The 19,048-nt window shown below is 43.8% G+C and overlaps 1 protein-coding gene across 4 annotated transcripts in view; it reads right to left on the bottom strand.

Moving 5' to 3' along the window:
* The window catches only part of PDZD2 (PDZ domain containing 2), a 364,182-nt gene that overhangs the window by 325,166 nt on the left and 19,968 nt on the right, over positions 1 to 19,048 (bottom strand). The window contains exon 2 of one of the 4 annotated variants that reach the window (XM_063083816.1): positions 10,595 to 10,681. The exons of the other annotated variants lie outside the window; for them this stretch is intronic. The gene's annotated coding sequence lies outside the window, so the exon portion shown is untranslated. The remainder of the gene's footprint in view (positions 1 to 10,594; positions 10,682 to 19,048) is intronic. 4 annotated transcript variants of the gene reach the window in all.

The following is a 19,048-nucleotide window of genomic DNA, read 5'->3' as shown; positions in this document are numbered from 1 at the left end:
TATTCAATAAGAAACACGCTTGACCTATTAAAAGATAAGTTTGAAAATATTGATAATATTATTAATATTTTGGTATAATAATGTTATTTTGGCTATATTTTTAAAAAGTCTTCATCATTTGTAAATATATAGTAAAACATTTACAGATAAATGGTGTCTAGGATTTGTTCGAAAATAACATTGGGGGAGTGAGTATGGGTGTGGGTGAGGTAGACATGGCCATGGGTTGATGGTATAAGGATGTTTGATGGGTACAGGAAGGTTTAGTTTACTGTTCTCACAACTTCTGTATATGTTCTCTATTCTGCATAGTAAAGAGTTTTTAAAAAATCTGTTGAGAAACTGGAAGACAATTTTAAGTTAAGAGAAAGGTCTAGCTTGCTTTTAGATAAAAAGGTTCAATGATTTTTTTCCCTTCAAATTAATCTATAAATTCAATGTGAACCCAATTAAAATACCAACAAGGCGTACTATTAGAAAGTTCCTATGGAAAAATAACCATATAATAGCCAGGATAATAATGAAAGAGAAGAGCGTAGAGGAGTAGGGCAGAGAAAGCCTCATCTTACAAGTACTAAACTTATTATGAAGCTACAATCATAAAAGGAATTTAGTAATGGAGAACAAACAGACAGGGCAATGGTGTAAAATAAAATCCCAGAAACAGGCACACGTGCCTACTGCATGCCAGGCACTGTTCAAAATGTTGAATAATTGGCGCCAAAAAAAAAAAAAAATGGACAAAATTAAGGGCCACAAAAATTGATTACATTGTATAATGTTGAATGTACTAATTATCCTGATTTGAGCATCACATATTGCACACAGGTATTGATATTCAACTCTGTATCCCACAGATATGTACAATCCACAGTGTTAGAACAACAAAAAGTAAACATATAAGAAATTCCATATGGTGGTAAGTGTTGTAAAGAAAATCAAGCAAGACAACAAGATAAAGAATGATTAGGGTGACCTAAGGAGTTGAGACCTAAGGAACGAACCACAACAAAGATGATCTAGGTCAAGGGCATTCCAGGCAGAGAAAAGCAAGAGCCATGACCCTAAGGCTGAAATGAGCTGCCCACATTCAAGACAGAAAGAAGGTCATGGAGGACAGAGAAGAGGCCGGGAAGACAGGCAGGGGCTAGATGACATAAACCTTGCAGGGGCTGGTGAGGACTCTGGATTTTATTCTAATGAAATGGCAAACCATTAAAGGGTTCTAGTCTGCAGAGCAATGTATCTGTTTAGCATTTTTTAAAAATGACTCTAGCTGCTATGTGGAGAGAGGGCTCTATAATGACAAGAGTGGAAACACAATTCCAGTTTCCCCTGTGATGGTCTACCCAAGAGCTGATGTTGGCATAACGAGGTGAAGTGACGGAAGTGGTGGCAAGTGGTCTGATTTGGAATATGACTTTGACGTAGTGCCAGTTTGCTGATGAGTTAGAAGTGAAGGAGGAGAAGAGGAATCAAGGACGACTCCTAGTGCTTTGGTCTAAATAAATGGGTAGATGATGGTGCCATTAACTAAGAAAGAGAAGATGAGCAGGAGCAGATTTGACAGTGGGGGCAGAAAATCAAGGACTCTAGAATCACATCCGTCTATCGCCTGAGATACCGATCGGATGTACAAGTAGAGCTGTCCCTAGTCAGGGGTGGCTACATGAGGATGGAGCTCACTGTAGAAATGCATTTTTGAGAGTCATCAGTATAGAGACACAATGAGGGTAGCATTTCAGATCTATGGGGAAAATAGAGATTGTTTAATAAATGGTATTGGGGCAAATGACTTTGCACTTTGGAAAAAAAATTATAAGCTTAGAGCAAATAACTTCCAAATGGATCAAAAATTAAAAAAAGAAAAATACTAGTGAGCACACATGGCAAGTGGCTCTTTGGCATTCTTATTGGGGGTATAAATTTGTGCCACCTTTCTCAGAGACAGTACGGCATTGGTTATCAAATTTAAAATGCATGTTTACTTTGTTCCAGTAATCCTGCTACTTGGATTAATTTATCCAACAGATATACATGGAAGAATTTCCTGAGACATAGGTACAAGGATGTCCACTGCAGACTCACTGCAGTAAAAAATTAGAAACAAGAAAAGTGTGCCTCAACAGGGGGCTGGGTAAATAAATAATCATATGTCCACAAGATGGATTACTTTGCAGACAATATAGAAAGTGGATGAAACCTTTATGGGCTGATATTAAATTATCTCCAAGGCACATTAAGTGAAAAATAGCAAACAGACCTCTTGTGTTTTATTATCCTTCTATGTAAATACGTGTGTGTCTATGTATAAAGTCAATTTTCATTTTTTATCATTCTGCACTGTTTGAATTTTGTAACCCTCTACATATTTTTTATTAGAAAACACACCCATTGGGATGATCTGAACAGTGAAATTATGTCACTTTTTTCTTCATACTTTTTTGCATATTTTACAAAAGCACCGTAACAAGTTGCATTAGAAAGAAAGGAAACTTCAAAGAATATGGCTCCACATCCTACTCCCTAAAACTGTGGAAAAACCACTTTAAATCTGCATGAAAATCTTATGACCTTTTCTAATTCTTTTTTTTTTTCTTTCCTTCCTTAACTTTCTGATCTAACTGAGATTTTGTACCTTCGGGCTCTGTTGGAAGCAGCCTGTATCCAAGCCAAGCTGTAAAAGTAGCAGGGGAGCTGCGGGACTGCCAAGGACAGTGTTTAATGAGTAAAACTTAAGGGGCAAATGCAAATTATTAGCAAACACCAGATGGCAGGGTCAGGGGGACATCACCTCACAGAGATAAAGTCAGAGCATTGGTCAGGTCCAGAGAAAGAGAAATGACTCCCATTGGATTTAGCGGCGGAGAGAGTGTCATGGGGCTCATGCAGCTGGCGTGCACACTCCTGCAGGTCAGGACTGGGAGAAGGGGTCTTTCCACTTCGGCTCAAGGGTGGAACATCAGGGAAAGGTAAGGGCTGAAGACGCAAAAGGAATAAGGTGGTTTGTGGTAGATATGGAGTGTCTTGAAAGTTTACCTGCAGGGCTTTTGAAATCCCAAAATGAACAATGTGCACACACACACACATACACACATACACACATACAGCCTAAAGGTTAAGAATGCAGTGGCTGGATTATTTAACCTTGGAGAGAAAAAAAAAAACAAACCTCAAAATCAAAACAAAACACAGAATTCAATTAAATGGTTAGAAATTTTAAATGGGGAAGGAAGGTACCCAATTAGCCTTATTTTCACATTTCTTTAACCTTTAAAATTTTATGCCTTATTTAAATACAAAGTTAATAGTATCAGTACTAGCCTTATTTGTTGTAATAAAACCTTGTTTTTAATTGGAAGCAGGAGTGTACCATTCCACCTCTTCCAATTAACCACCTTTATGGGAAGCAAGGCTTCTGGAAGCACAAAGCTATCCCTAAGGCACTGCTGTTGGCGGGGGTAGGCCGTTTGCCCTACAGTACCTTGGAAGAAATAAAATGATCAGCATTGGCCTTGCACACTCAAACTTAAAAGTGACCACAGACTTGAGAGCATCCCATTCAAATGCTGACCCCTCTCATTGTCAAGTCTAACCTAAACCCTTCTGGCTAAGACTGTGTTGCTCTCCCCTCCTCTTGGGTCCTACAGGAAATGCAGAACAGCTGCTTCAGACCATCATTTCTACCCCTCGCTCTCACCTCCTCTAGTTTAACCAGGCCCAGTTCCTTTAAACTTGCCTCTTGGGTCTCATTTTCCAATCATATAATTATCTCTGTGGGCGTTAGAGAGAAGAAAGAATGTGATGTTCCAAAAAAAATTATACCCTTCTTTTGGTCCTATACTATGCGTTTTCTGCTTCTGGTAAAGCAGAATTTAAACTACGCCACTACAATATATTTAGTTGGAGTAAACACCTCTCCAGCATTCCTGCTTTTAAATTTACTATTCCCTTCTTTCGTGAAACTGGCTCATGGGAGCTGGGGTTTTTTAATGGAGCTTCTATATTCATCAAAAGTATCACACACCCTGAGAGCAGCCACAGTTGTTAAAATCAGCTGGTAAATATCTCAAAACAATATCTAATGTAACTTTTTTTAAGGTAAACTTTTTATTATGTGGACTAACTTTTGGAAAGAGTTTTATAGTTTTGAAAACTCTTCCATATAGCATTTTGTGATCCAATATGGTAGGAAAGGCAAGTATTGACAGGCAGATGGATAGATCATAGATAGAGACATATACACACATATATGCATATATTATATATTATACATATGTAACATATATGTATATGTATATATATGAGGAACCTATATGTATATACACAGACACTATATGAGGAATATGAAGCTCAGAGTTTTAGTTTCTGAGGTCACAAAACTAATAATTAGAAGTCCCTGGATTCAAATCCAAGCTGGACAATTAGTCCTATGTAAAATCTCTGATGTCAATAATAAGTTGATATATCTGCTGTCCATAACCAAAGATGATGATGACAGTCAAGTTTTAGCTGTTATTACAGAGCAAAAATGTATTCCCTGTAAGAGAACCCCATAATCAATGCTATTCACTCTTTCTTGCTTTTTAATGCCCTGAGCTAAGAGACTCTGATATTAAACAGTGATGTTACTAATTTCACTGTGGTATACTGGATTGGATCCTGGAGCAGATAAAGGACATTAGTGAAATTTAATAGAAATGTGCCATGATGGTCTCTCAGTTTTGACAAATGTACCACGGTTATGTAAGATGTTACCAGTAGGGGAAAATGGATGAAGGGTAAACGCCTGTTGAAGGGTTGACACTAGGAGAAAACGGTGAACTCTTACTATCTTTGCAACTTTTCTGTAAACCTAAAATAATTCCAGAATAAAATGCTCATTACAAATGAAACGGATGTTGCAAATATCAAAGAACCAACAATCTTAAGCTTTTAGTGTTTATCACATGTTAAAGGAAGGAAACAGAAGTAATTTTCCACCCAAGGGTGGCTCCCTATTCAGAAGCATTTAGTGATGATCTGGCAATGGTCTCCATTCATGGAAAAAGCAAAACCATTTATGCTTATATGGTGGCAATTCTTACAGGTGTTGACCTTGATAGCAAGAAGACTGGGGGAATCCTGGGAAGGAATTCACAGTTGGCTAATCCCCAAAATGGGTGTCAACAGTCAATCGTCTGAGAAGCCACTATGTGCTAGAGAAGCACAAACCAGACCAGTCGCTATGGGGCATCTCTGGGAACTGCAGGAGACAAGCTGCCGGACTAGGCAAGGCTCCCTGCACCACAACAGGAGGTATTTACAAACCCAGCAGGGCCTGGCGCCTGGTCAGCGATTTCAAGGCCTAGCCGAGCCCGCATCGTTTCCAGAGAGCAGCAGAGTAATTAAGCTCACATGTCCAAAAGAGAAGGCTGGCAGGCCAGGCTGCAGAGACACAGGCCTCTTCCTGGCTGCCTGCATGTGTTCACCACCAGGGTCTGGCCACAGAAATAGGAGCCGCGTGCAGGTCCGTCCCAGCCCCTCACGGCAGCATAGGAAGACTTATCTTCCTGAGGCTGGCATGAAGGAGGAATATTTTTTTAATTGGTTTCCCAAGGGCAAAGTTCTTCCCCAACTCTCAGGAGGCTGAATCCCACAGCCAGTCATTTTTACCTCCCATTAGCAGCTGGCCTTGAAGGTTTTATTTGGACCCAGAACTGATTTCCTCTCTGATCAGATGGACGGGTGGCAGTCTTTCTTCTCCAATGTCTGCAAAGCAAAGGTTTGCTGTTTCCCCAATACCAGCTCTATTCCTTCCACGGGACAAGATACTTTGTTGCAAAGGGAAGCTGGAGTCACCATCAGATTTGTCTCCAAGGATCCAGGAAAATCTTAGGGATGGGCAGTCAGCTGAGGGCCTTGTCCTCCCAAGGCTCACCCTCCATTCAGTTTTTTGGTGACACCTACTCTACGCATGAGTGAATGAAACAACGAATGAACGAATGAGGACTTGGCAAGTCTTCTTAATCATTTCGTGAACACAAAGCATGTTATAAACATAAAAGAATTCCATGTCTGATATCTAAGCAAGATGCTGCAGAAGATGTATTTAAAACCTTTGGGCCTGAACATTTGTGAATTGTGGTGTTTGAAGATTTTATAAAAGTCTACAAACCCTGTGCTTTCATGTGCTTTTAGGCATTCCACAGACATCTTGAAGGTGAGTTTAATAATCCTTGGTTTGTACAGTCTCAGGACTACAGGATCTAAGAGACTTAGGAGGGGAACCTTCAAAAATCTGATAGGAAGTAGATCAAAATCTTCCTGAGAGGAAGTAGATTAAAAATGGATGAGTAGACGTAAGTACATGACTCCTCAAATTTATAGCCCACTAACTGGAGGTCAGACAAAACTCTGCTTCCTCACTTGTAAAAAGATACTATTTCATATGGTTGCTAGAGAGTAAATTAGATGAGCTGATATTTATAAAGCACGGAGAACAATGGCGCACAGTAAACACCACCTGAGTTACATAAAAACACAATTTGATGCAACATAATACGCTACAACACAACACAGTGACCAGTATCTTTTCAGGTCACAACACCCCCCAGGACACCTGGAGGAATCTCCGTGTCCTTGTCAGGGACCACATCTCTCAGATGAAAGAGCAGCTGTCTTAACCTGCTTTTTAAAATCCTGTTTTCAAGAGGGAAACGTTTGAAAGCATAAGCTACTGGAAATGTCTTTACGCATAAGCTGCTTTGCAAAAGTGAAAAAATATTTTGCTTTCCACAGGAAAACTCGGAATCTGTGCCAATCCAGCATGAACCTTTCAGTCAAGTGCAAGGGCGAAAAGCAGCACCTGGCAAATCATTTGAATAAGGAAGATAACGCTTGAGAGCTATGTCTCCCACACAAAACAGGAGAGCCCTTCTCCCCGGTTAGTTCAGCGGGGGTGGCTCTGTAGCCAGAGACCCCTGTCTTGTCCATACCACCCTGCCCCACGCAGTCTGGCAGGGCAACACTTTTTGACATCACAAAGTGTCTAAAAAAAAGAGTGTGGCTGAGTCCTGGGCTGACACAGCCTGGCCTCTCTCTCCGCCCACTGCCCATCCTCCCCAGAGGGCTCTGATCGCAAGAGCTGTCCCCAGGAGCTTCCTCCGGGGTGTTCCCCACTTGGAGTGGGCTTCCCAGAGGGCCCTGAGGGAATGCCCACTGACCACGTTTCCCATCTGCTTGGGGTTTTATAAAGAGCTTTGTTGAGGTATAATTGACATGCAGTACTTGTAAACTGAACAGATTTAGAGCATACAATTTGATAACATACGTATATATGCCAGAAACCTTATTACAATTAAGATAATGAACATACCCACTAGCCACCCAAAGTTCGCTCAGTGGCTTTGTAATCCCTCCCTCCCGAGCTGCTCCCCCATCCCCCACCCCCATTCCCATCCCCAGGTCCCCCAGCAAACATTGGTCTGCTTTCTGCCCCTAAAATATAAGCTTGCATTTTCTAGAATTTTATATAAATGAATTTATACAGTGTGTACTCATTTTTGTCTGGCTTCTTTTACTCAGCATAATTCTTCTGAGATTCGTCCATATTGTTGCATGTACCAGTAGCACATTTCTCTTTATTGCTGAGTAGTATTCCACTGTAATGGATAAACCTCCTGAATAGTATTTTCCCAGGAGCTCCTCTCAAGCCCAACACAAAACCAGGGAGGGCAGGACACGATGATCAGCTGCCACTCCCCACCGCCCTGACATCCTGGGCTTGGCAGTGACATGGCCCTTCCTAGCACTTGAAGCTTTCAAAGCTTTCAGTTCTCATAAGCCATGCAACCCACGCAACCCACGCAACCCACGCAACCCAGCTGGGTGATGCCCCAAACCACTTTCCATTTGGATCCTTTTTTCACAGGCACTGCTCCTAGGTAAACTCATTCTTTTTTATACAGGGTTGACCCCTGTTGAGGCATACATACAAAGGCCCAGAACAATGAAGTGACTCTTTAAAGTCACCTGGCAGGGGAAGAAGAAAAAGGATCCAAGCCATGTCTCTGGCCTTGTTGAAAACAGTCCTCAAAGTCAAGTCCCCTTCCCCCTTTTTTAACCTCTTCTGGGGAAGTCACATGTCTTAGAGGAGTCACTTGAAATTGTTCTGCAAGTTCCTTCTTTTTGCTCTTGTATTATCTCTCACCTTTGTAACGTGTCCTTCCCTACCCTCCCCACAACCTCAAGTGCACCCCAATTTCTTTGACCTTCAAGTCTACTTCGAGTCCATGCTACCTCTCAACCCCTCTTGTCCACAGACAACTCCTTTTAGACCTTTGAGGTCTTCAGTGTGTCTGTCAGTACAAGAATATTCTACTATTAATCCTGTGTGTTCTGTCTTTTAAAGTAGATTATGAGTTATGAGTGTTTTAAACACAGGGATCATATCATACACCTTTTTTGTTTGTTTCCCCCTCTGAACTGTGGATTTACAGTAAGTGATTAATAAGCTCTTATTAAATGAATAAATGATTAGAAGAACAAAAGAATGAATGAATGAATGAAAGAAAAAACCTTAAGGCTAACTCATAACCAGTCCAATATTTGTTCAAAGGGTAAACTTAAGAGTTGAAAATAGGGGCATTTTCCCTTCCTGTGATGAGCTGAGACACATAGAGTACTTCCTCACCTAAGTTTTTATGGGTAAGGAACTCCGGAAATCACAATGCTGATAGGACTGATAGAATTTAAGACATCTATTGGGCCACATATTTCTGGAGGGCAAGGCCTGAGTGGATGTGGCAGTTATATTGGAACAACTGCTTTTTTGGCTTGTTTCTTTTTTTGGAATATTTTTTCTATACCACGAAAGTGCTTGGCACAATGCCTGGCTCAAAACTTTGTTGCTATTATTATTATTCCTTTGTTGTGGCTGGGAGCCAATGCAGGCAGGGGCCTGAGAAGGCCTGAGCTGGGCAGTCCGGGCCACCAGACTTTGGTGTTGACGGCATCCCTACAAGCTCTCCTTCCTGGGGTGAGCACAGCCCGCACAGCCTTTCCTCTCCATCAGGGGCTAAGATCCAAGACTCAGGAGTGGACTTGGGAAATGGTGGTGGGGTGGGAAGAAGCCCACCAGCCCACCAGCTCCTGGGCTTCAGTCCACCTCTAGCCAGACCCAAGGAGCTGCACAATGGGATGTGGGGCTAAAGCCACCAGAAACACATGGTGTCCATTTACCAGTCAATGCCCTCTGTGCATACAGTTCTTTCTTTTAGGAAGGAAGACTGGCTGGAAGGAGACAGGATCTGGGGGTTTCTGGGTCCACTCACCAAATACTCTCTCAATCCCTGCTCTGCTCCCCTCTTTCCATCCTCTCTCCTCCGATTCCATCCACAACATGGCACTAGGTTCTCACACAGATAGTGGCACAATGCAGAACAGTGACTTGGTGCCTTCTTGGTCTTTAGGCTCCCAAAGTCCCACGATGAATCTTCCACACTTCCTTGCTCTGTGACAGAGGACAGTACTACTCCACCTCTCTTCTCTGCCCTCATTTGAATATCGAGGCAACAGTAACACCACACTCTAAGGGCGATCACACTGATTAAGTGAAATAATGGAAACGGAGCTCACGGTACCGTACCCTCAACAAATAACAGCCATTGAGGTTTTAGGATTATGATTCCCAAATGCTTCATCTGTCTCCAGACTTGTTTCCTCTCCAACTTCTGCATTTCCATAAAAGGTCCCATCATCACTCTGAGTCGCCCAGATTCAGAGGCATCCAGTCGGCCCCAAATCCTGCCTTGTCGTCCTTCTTCTGACCCGTCCCCCTCCTACAGCTACCAGTCTGCTTTCATCTCTCTCCTTCACTGTTCCAATTGCCCAATTCAGTGGTTTCCAGACATCTGGCTTTCACAGGCCAGTAAAATTTTTACAAATTATTTTTGGAAACAAAGTATTTCTAACATTTCTTTTTGTCAATAAAGACACTAAATCAATAAATCATTGGGAAACACCATGCTTTCATTAATGACAAGACAACTTAACCTCTTCCAAAGAAAGAAGGCTGTAAGGATAGCACAGAGCTCTGATCTTTAAAATGAATGTTTAGCTTTAAGAAAAACTCACTATCTTCACCTTGTTTTTCTCATTTCTCACCAGAATGAAACTTCTGCACTCACCAGTATCTGTCTTTTCACAGACAGCGTCTGGAAGTCTATGGGTCTAAGTTAATCTTCCTGACTGTCTTGGTCTGTTTGGGCTGCTATCACAAAGTACCATAGATTGGGTGGCTCATAAACAGAAATTTATAGAAAAAAAAATTTTTTTTAAGGTATGCAAGGATTTTTATGGTTTGTTTTTGTTTTTGTTTGTTTGTTTAAACAGTGAGAACAAAATAACTTACTGGAATATAAAGATTTGAATGAGCATGCCACTGATGGAGAACCAGTATTTCCCCGTCCAATCTCCACTTGATATCAATAAAAACATACTATTGGCCATTTATTTAAAAAAAAAAAAAATGAAAGCAATATGCTTGTACACGTACACCAGTTACTTTATGTACAATAAAGGAATGGGGAAGGGAAAAATGAAAATTTCTCACAGTTCTGGAGGCTGGAAGTTCAAGATCAAGGGGCGGGCAGATTCAGTTCCTGGTGAGGAACTTCTTCCCATTTATGTCTTCCCGTGGCTGGGGGCGGGGAAGGAAGAGAGAAAGGGAGAGAGAAGAGAGAAAGAAAGCTCTCTGGTGTCTCTTCTTATGTGGGTACCGATCCCATTGTGAAGGCTCCACCCCCATGTCCCCGTCACCTGCCAAAGGCCACACCTCCTAATACCAGCCCATTATAGATTAGGGTTTCAACACATGAATTTTGATGGACACAAACAGTCCATAGACTGTCTAATCTCCCTCCTCTCTATCCCACATGAATCTTCCTACAACTCGCCTTATGCACACACCCTTCCTACTGGAAAACCAAGGGGTCATATCATGTTGTTCTGGGTAGGACTCATCAAACGTAGCATCCCAAGTCCAGGCAGAGAACTTGTCCCAACGTAGCAGTTTGCATTTTTGAGCTTGGAATGCATTCTCCCATAGAAGCAGGTAACGGGGAGGACCCCCCACCCTGATTACCCCAACACACACACTCTGTCCTGTCCTCGCAGCCCTACAGAAGCAGCGGCCACAATAGAGCACTGCTCTGGGAAAGAGCCTGGTTCCCACCTGAGAGGTCCCAGCAGGGAACCCCCCCACCCACCTTTAGAGACCAGCTGCCCCTTCCCCTTTCCCCACAGGGAAGGAATGAATGCCTTTTTTGCAGGACTTTCCCAGGGCAAGGGCTACTTTTCTTTCCCACACACCATCGCAAACCTTCTCACTAAAATGCGGTGAAAAGGTCTCCTAAGAATTTTTTACTATTCCCAACAATAGGAACCAGAAGAGAGCTAAAAATAACAACGGGCAGAGTGACAGCAGTTCTAGAAGTCTACAAAGAGCTTCATTACCAGAATAATTCCTGGGGTTCAGTGGACGTGAAGGACGCCTCCCCGACCTCCCTCCAGCCCCATCAGCCTTGGCCTTCCTGTTCCCCAACTGCAGCTTTGTCTTTGGCTCTGAGAACCATCCCCCACCCCCAGCCACTAGAGACAGTTTCCCCTGAACCTCCTGGAATGGCAGGTTTGCACACCTGTGCTTCTCACCTTCCATGAAGAGGACACCTTCCTTCCATTTTCACCTTTGAAAACTCAAATAAAAAAATACAAGACCCAATAGTGCAAACTGGGCTCTTCGGGTACTGAGAGGGCCCTCGTGAGATCCTTGTGCACATCAAAGGAAAACTCCAATTTGCTGTCACTTCAGAGAAAGGCTAACTCCTCCCAGGACAAGCAGGGCAGGAGGATCGAGGCTGGAGGAGGGGCTGGTGGGGGAGAGGAAGCAGGAGCCACAGATGTAACCAACCTGGGGGAACTAGAGGGACTGACGAGTTACCCTGCACTTGTAGGGACACCTTTGAGCCTTTGGGCCCAGCCAAAGTCCTCCACTCACTGGAGTGTGGACTGCTGCTACTCAAAGTGGGGCATACTTTCAGGCCCCTCCCTGGACCCAACGAATTAGAACCTGAATGTTAACAAGACTACCTTCTGGTTGCTGAATTGTAGGCATGTTAAAGCCTACAGAAGAGTCTTCTAGAATATCTAGGTCAGTGGTTCTCAAGCTGGGGTAATTTGCCTCCCGGTAGGCATTTGGCAATGTCTGGAGTCATTTTTGGTTGTCACTACTGGGGGATGTTACTGGCACCTAGCAGGCGGGGCCCAGGGATGCTGCTAAACATCCCACAACACACAGGCAGCCCCCACAACAGACAATAGTGCCAAGGCTGAGAAACCCTGATCTAGGTGAAAACATCCAGGAGAGAGTTGATGAGAGGTCCTAGGCCTTTGCTCCTCTAAGTGGGGACTGCAGACTAGCAGCAGCAGTCAAGGAGGGACATCGTTAAATGCAAAGCCTCTGCCCTGACCCACAACTACAGAATCACAGTCTCTGGGGGTGGGCCCAGGAATCTGTGCTTTACCAAGCTCTCCATGTGACCCACATGCATGTTTTTTTGCTTCTTGAATTTTGCACTGAGAAGCATTAGTGTAGGCCCTGGGTGCCTGCCCCCAGGTGGCCATCAGGAAACTCAGGCACAGCCAGGTCAGCTACTTGCCCACGACTTCACACCAGTAACAACTGCGATCTGGATCTGAAGAACAGCCAGCTGCAGTGGACATGGAGGGCCTGGGCTGGCACCAAGCTCTTTGCTGCACAATTTCAAGGACAATGGCTTAGAGGTTCTGCCCTTGCTGTGAGCACAGTGGGCCAGGCTCCCGGTCCTGACACTGACCACAAGAGCATCCTGGCATGACACTGCACAGGAAAAGAACTGGCAGCTCTCAGCCAACAAAGGCCAGGCAACACTCGACACAGCACTGCACGCACTATGTCCTAGCGATGAGGATAAGGAAGATGTCGGTGAGAGGGAACTATTTTTAATCTGCTCTTAGCCCTTCACTGTCACCTCCGCTGGAACACCTTCTGTAATGTCCCCTGATGGAGTCATCCTGTTTTTTGTTGTCTCCACTGCTGTGCTCATCTTCCTCCTGTACTGTGAATTCTGCTAATTCTCTGCCCCCTAGGACTGAGTTCCTCGGGGGCAGGAATTGGATCATAAAAGATGTTACGGTATAGGCCCTGGCCCCTCCTTCTTGGAGATCACCTAAGGACAGGTCCCAAACTTGCCCTAGTATCCTTCTGTCTCTCGGCCTGAGGGTGCTCTCTGGCCTGGGGAGGTGCCGGGGAGCTAACACCCCCAGAAGCAATGTGCACCCACAAGGAATAAGGGTCAACTCTGAGGTGTGTTCCACACAGTCTCTTAGACATCCACAGAGGGACTGAGCCCTGGAGGTCACAGCAGTCCCCTCATCAGCACACCCTTTATCAGCTTCCCCCCTTTCTCTCTCACTTTCCCATTTCTTGCCTCCATTTCTGCATCAAATCCTTGCCTCAGAAACTACTTTTGAGGGAACCCAAACTAAGACAAGTATTTTGCTCATTGCTAAATCCCCAGTGTTTAGCCACCTCCCTGGCCCAACAGATGCTCACGGAAAAATAAGTATTTATGGAAGTTAAATAAAAGTATTGATATGCCTGGAAAATCCCAAACCAACAGCAAACAAAAAAACTAGCAAAAACCCCACTGATGGACAAAGTGATGTAAGGCAGAAGATCATATCTACATTTCTTCTCCTTGAGTTTTGGTCGAAATACACTAAAAACAACAGATTCCTAACTACAGTAACAATGAAATGTCTAATCACCACATGGAAAAACAGGAGCACTCAGTGATATGAGTTCCAGCTTTGGAATCCAGTAGAACAAGGCTCAAATTCGTAGCCCTGCTACCACCTAAGCTCCTTAAGCTTCGGTTTTGTCTCCTGTAAAATGGAAATAAAAACTGTACCTGCTTGCAGGGTTATGGGGAGAATTTAACAAGACAAAAGACTTATTAAAGGATTTAGTATAGTCCTGGCCCAGAGTAAACTTTTAATAAATGTTTTTAACATTATTATTACTATTATTATTATTTTATTGCCCACTTTTGGCAGTCTTCATGTTTATTCAGGTGACAGTGGTAGCAGAGTGCCAGCTACACAGCAGACACTCAACAAATAGTTACTGTATGAATGAATGAAGAAATAATCCAAGAGTAAAATGTAAAAAGCTACAAAACCCCTTCTTCTGCAAAAACTCCTAAGAAATTGTTCCTGTTCATTAATCCCACCTCTGTTACTAAAAAGCTGTGCAAACTTGGGAAGGTCACTCGATGGATCTGAAGTCCTGCAGGTCCTATCTGTAAAACTTAGGTTATTATTAGATCATTGCTAGGACCCCTTCTGGGCTTTCACTTGGAGATGAAATAACTCCCAGGAAAGAGGGGCAAGAGCCAATCCATACTGGAGATTAGGTCAGAACAGGGAGCAGCAGGTAGGTAGTTTCTCAACCTCTGCACTGTTGACATTCTTCAGGACTGGATAATTCTTTACTGGGGCATGGGGGGATTGGGGGTGGTTGTCCTGTGCATTGTTGGAAGTTAGCATCTCTGACCTCTACCCACTAGATGTCCCCAACATCCCCAGTGATAACCAAAAATGTTTCCAGACATTACTAAATGTCCCCAGACACTGCCAAATGTCTCCTGGGGCAAAATCACCCCCATAGGAGAACCCCTGTGGTAGAGGTTTACTTCACTTGGTGACCTACAGAGAGGTACAGGCCCTGCAGTCCAGCCCAAGCCCCACATGGGGGTGGGGGTCAATGCTGCTCCCCTGCCTTGGTTGGCCTGTTTAAATTTTTATTAAAAAAAAAACAACCAAGAAACTCCTGAGATGCTTTTTCTAACCCCCACCCATCCTTCATTCTTCACTGCATTTCATTAAAAAGCAGGCCCTTTGGAAATAACCAAGCATTCACTGCAGATTTTGAATTATTTTGTTTTCCCTAGTCTATCATTAACCATATTTGCCTCCAAATAAGATTGATGTTTTTAAAGCTCATCTACTTGTAACCATAGAACATAATCCCCTCCTGGGTTATTACTATCCATTTACGACATTAGGAACAGCAGGAAACCTAAACTCCAAAACCCAAATGATCTTGACATGCAAATATGTCATTTAAAAAAACCAACAACAACAACAAAGGCAGATTTCAAAGGATTTACTAGCAACAGTGCTGCTGCTAACTAGACAGATCCAAGGAGTTATCCAGGCAATGGTCACAGCTGCTTCACAAGGGGACAATAAGATCGAAAGTTCTCTGCTGAGGGTCAGAAACCTTCACAAGCCAGAGCGCTTGCCTGGTGCTGGGCAGCACCAAGGCTCTGAGGAGCAGAAAGAAGCAGTTTGATACTCCACCAGGTTCCAGATGGCTTTCTACAAATGGGGGCCACAAGGTTGTTTGTGTTCATTAGTTCCCTCCTTTTCACCAAAAAGCAAATTCCTGTAAAGACTGAAAACCAGACCTTTAATACCTGCATGTATTAGATAGAGCAATGAAAAAAAAGTCAATTTCTTAGACAGCTCCACTGTCTCTACAGACTTCCCTCCTACCTCCCTGAGCAGGGGTCAGCAACACTTCTAATGTCGCCCCAGCCCGGCTGCCTGCTGCTCTGATGATCTGGGGTCAGGGATGCCCTTACTGGCCCTTCAGGGATGAGCCAAAATGGGGCAGGGCTGCTGCAGTGAGGGAAGGATCGCTGCTGTCCTCTGCCACTCCATGGCCACTGGCCCTGCTGGTTTTCCCTCCTCGGGGTCCTTGAACATTCCATTCCTTCTCGGGGGCTCTCCCTTCCCTCCCATCAGCACCTTCTCTGCTCAAATGTCACTTTCTCAGAGCAGACTTCCCTGCCCACACTATCTAGCAAAGTCCCCTCCATCATTCCGTAACCCCTTAACCTGATTTATTTTTCTTTAAGAAGCACTTAGTTCCACCCGAAGTTATGCTGCATGTTCTTTCATTTACTTGTTTCCTGTCTGTCCTCCCCCTCCCAGAACCTCAGTACTACGTGCGCCAGGAGTTTCGAGTGTCCTGCTCCCCTCTGCGCCCCTAGTGGTCAGAGGGTGCCAAGCACACAGCAGGAGCTCTATCAATATTTGGTGAATGAATGAGAAATCACGAAAAACCTAGTGGACCGCCTGGGAGGCTGAGAGTCTGAGAGTTCCTGAATGGCTGCTGAACAAGCACTTCTCTACCTGATCTTCAAGATTTGCCCCATGGCTTGGATACTTTGTCTTCAGTTTCTGCACCTATGATCATTCTCACTGTGAAATTATTCCCTCACGGTATACTGGCCCAGCCTTCAGGCTGGAGTGGGTAAGAACAGAGAGAAAACAGCCTTCTGTAGAGAACCGATGGGGTTAACACAGTCCCCTTCTAAACCATCTTGCCAAGTTTTTTTCTGAGCACCCAGTTCACCAGTCTATTTTTAGGTAACTCTAATGGTAACCTAAACAGTAAAAGCAGCCATCGCCTCATAAATGCAGGATCAGCAGGCCCCTTGCATGTATTAACTTGTCAAAATAATCACAAAAAGTACTTTTCCTTGAGATCATTAAAAATAATTAGTAAGAAAATCTTTTTTGAATAAAGAGATAAGTTCGGCTGCAGGAGAAACATGCTCATTTTTTATATCCAAAAATTAAAACCCCATGCTCTTTTATAAGATCCTGGGCCTGTTGGAACAAGAAGATACATTCCGTGATTGCTTTGACCCTGGAGGATTCCACTCTCCCTCCAGCCTGTGCTTCAAGACTGAGGCGGGCTGGATAACCATCTCCTCCCTGGGCGAAGAGGACGCTTTCCCCAGGGAGAGTTGCTGCCCCGATTTGGGTGTTCCACTCCTTAAGCAGCATCTGGAAAACTTTACCATTTATCCTCTGGAAGTGAACCCCTAGAAACAACTCATAAAACCCACTGCCAAAAATGTTGGTTCCTGAATTGAAGTGGCCTGGGAGCCCCCGCTGCCTCTCCACTTCCAAAGGGCTGGAGCTCTCACCTCCAGGGTTCTGGAAGGTTATAAAGATCCCCTCCTCAGTCCCCCGTCACTTTATGGCTTCCTCACCTCTCTCTTCTTTCTAAATGCTAAAGTTTACTCGTGTAAAACTTCCATTTGACTAGCACAAGTGCCTTCCTGCCTTCTCAAACCCCAATATATAAAAACCTCCTCGCTTTGCCTTCATAGAAGGCCCAAAACACTCATGTGCAAACTGGATTTATGGGTCCAGAAAAGTCTTCTTGGGGGAAATGCCTTGCACATCTGTCCCTCATGGAAAACTGAGTTAGCCAGAGGAAGGGCAAAGCGAAGTGAGAGGAAAGTTCTAGAGCACAAAGAGCATGTGTGATGGTGTGAAAGACACACACAGAGAGGAAGGCTGGAGAGCTGAAACCAAGCTCAGGAGAGAGGGGAAAGAAGGAGCAAGCGACGACTCCCCCGACCAGGTCCAGGTGAGGTGCCCCTCTCATGTGCCTGTGTAGCAGCCCAAGTACCACGCCCCCCCATCCCCGTACAGGAGTCATGGGACAATAGCAGAAGCAGCAGCCAAGCACCAGCATTCCATATATGCCCCTTCCATAGGGCAGGCTCATCCTGGCCTACATTTCCCAGCCCCCTTTGCATGTGAGCAGGGTTTTGTGGTTAGTTCTCAGCAATGAAATGTGAGAGGAAGTGATGTGTACCACTTCCAGCCGAGGCATATCAGAAGTAGACGTGCCTTCTTTTCCCCACTATCTCTTTTCCCTACTACCAGTTGAAGGCAGAGGACTTGTAGCCCTAGGAAGTTGTGGGGACACAAGATGGAAAGAGCCTGAATCTCCAAATCGCCATGTGAAGAAGAGTCACCTGATGACCGAGAACTCCACCACTAGGCTGTTGTTATGTGAGACAGAAATAAGTTTTTTTATGTTAAGCCACTAAAACTTGGAAGTTTAGTGATCACAACAGCTATTACTACCCTAATCCATAGACTAGGTAATATTTACTTATTTAATTGTAGGTAACCTACTCTAGTTGGTAGGAGTCACCATTATACCATCACCACTTAGCAAAATATGGATATTAAATAAACATTTGTTAAATGAAAATAGTCCATTTTGTTAGAAGGAGGGCTCAAATCCCAGTAAACAGAAATGTTCTTACTTTGCCATAAGGCCATCATCACACACTCACATAGACGGGTGTGCACACACACATACACACATGCACACACACATACAAATACATGCACACATACTCCTAAGATTCTGCACCAAAGCCACAAACAGTTCATGGCCAAACCTGCCCTGTGATTCATGTGACAGCAGAGACCATCCTAGGAACCCTTTCAAGGTTCTGCTCCCCAGCATGGGTATCATACAGAGCCAAATACCGCAAGAGAAAATTGGAATAGGAAAGAAAAAGTCATCAAGAAAAATAGTCCAGATTTCTCATGATCTCACCCGTGAGTCAGATTTGCGTTTGGGATAACTAAGCGAGTAGACCAGAACAGTCTGTCTGCAAGATGTTGGCCTGCCAATTTCAACAGCACAGAACAGGCATACTACTTAAACTGACTTAAAAGGACAAATCTCGTGCACTTGTTTATTTTTTTCCTTAAAAAAATTCCAAGGTGAAACAGCCTCCTGTCTAAAAATAGCTCTCTTGGAAATTAAATTATAGTTTTGTTTTAAATTTTGAATGCCAAGTACCTGTATCTTGCCATCTTGGACAGAGGGAAAAAGTCCTTTGGAAAAGTCTTTGCTGTGTGATCCTTAGAAAGCTGCCTCACCTCTCTGGGCCTAGATTTGTTCATTTATAAAATATGAGATTAGAATAGATGATATCTAAGCTCTTAGGAAGAAATCATTGTCAGTGAAAGGGAAACTGAATTTTTCATGTCTTGCAAGTCTTTCATATTCATGGAACTTATTCCTAGCAGAAACAGGCTTTTGTTGTTTTTGTGTGTGTGTGCTTTGTTTTGTTTT

This window comes from Cynocephalus volans, chromosome 2, assembly GCF_027409185.1.
Source record: "Cynocephalus volans isolate mCynVol1 chromosome 2, mCynVol1.pri, whole genome shotgun sequence".
NCBI lineage: Eukaryota > Metazoa > Chordata > Mammalia > Dermoptera > Cynocephalidae > Cynocephalus > Cynocephalus volans.
Note: the sequence above shows the minus strand (reverse complement) of the source record. Positions and strands in the feature narration are given on the sequence as shown.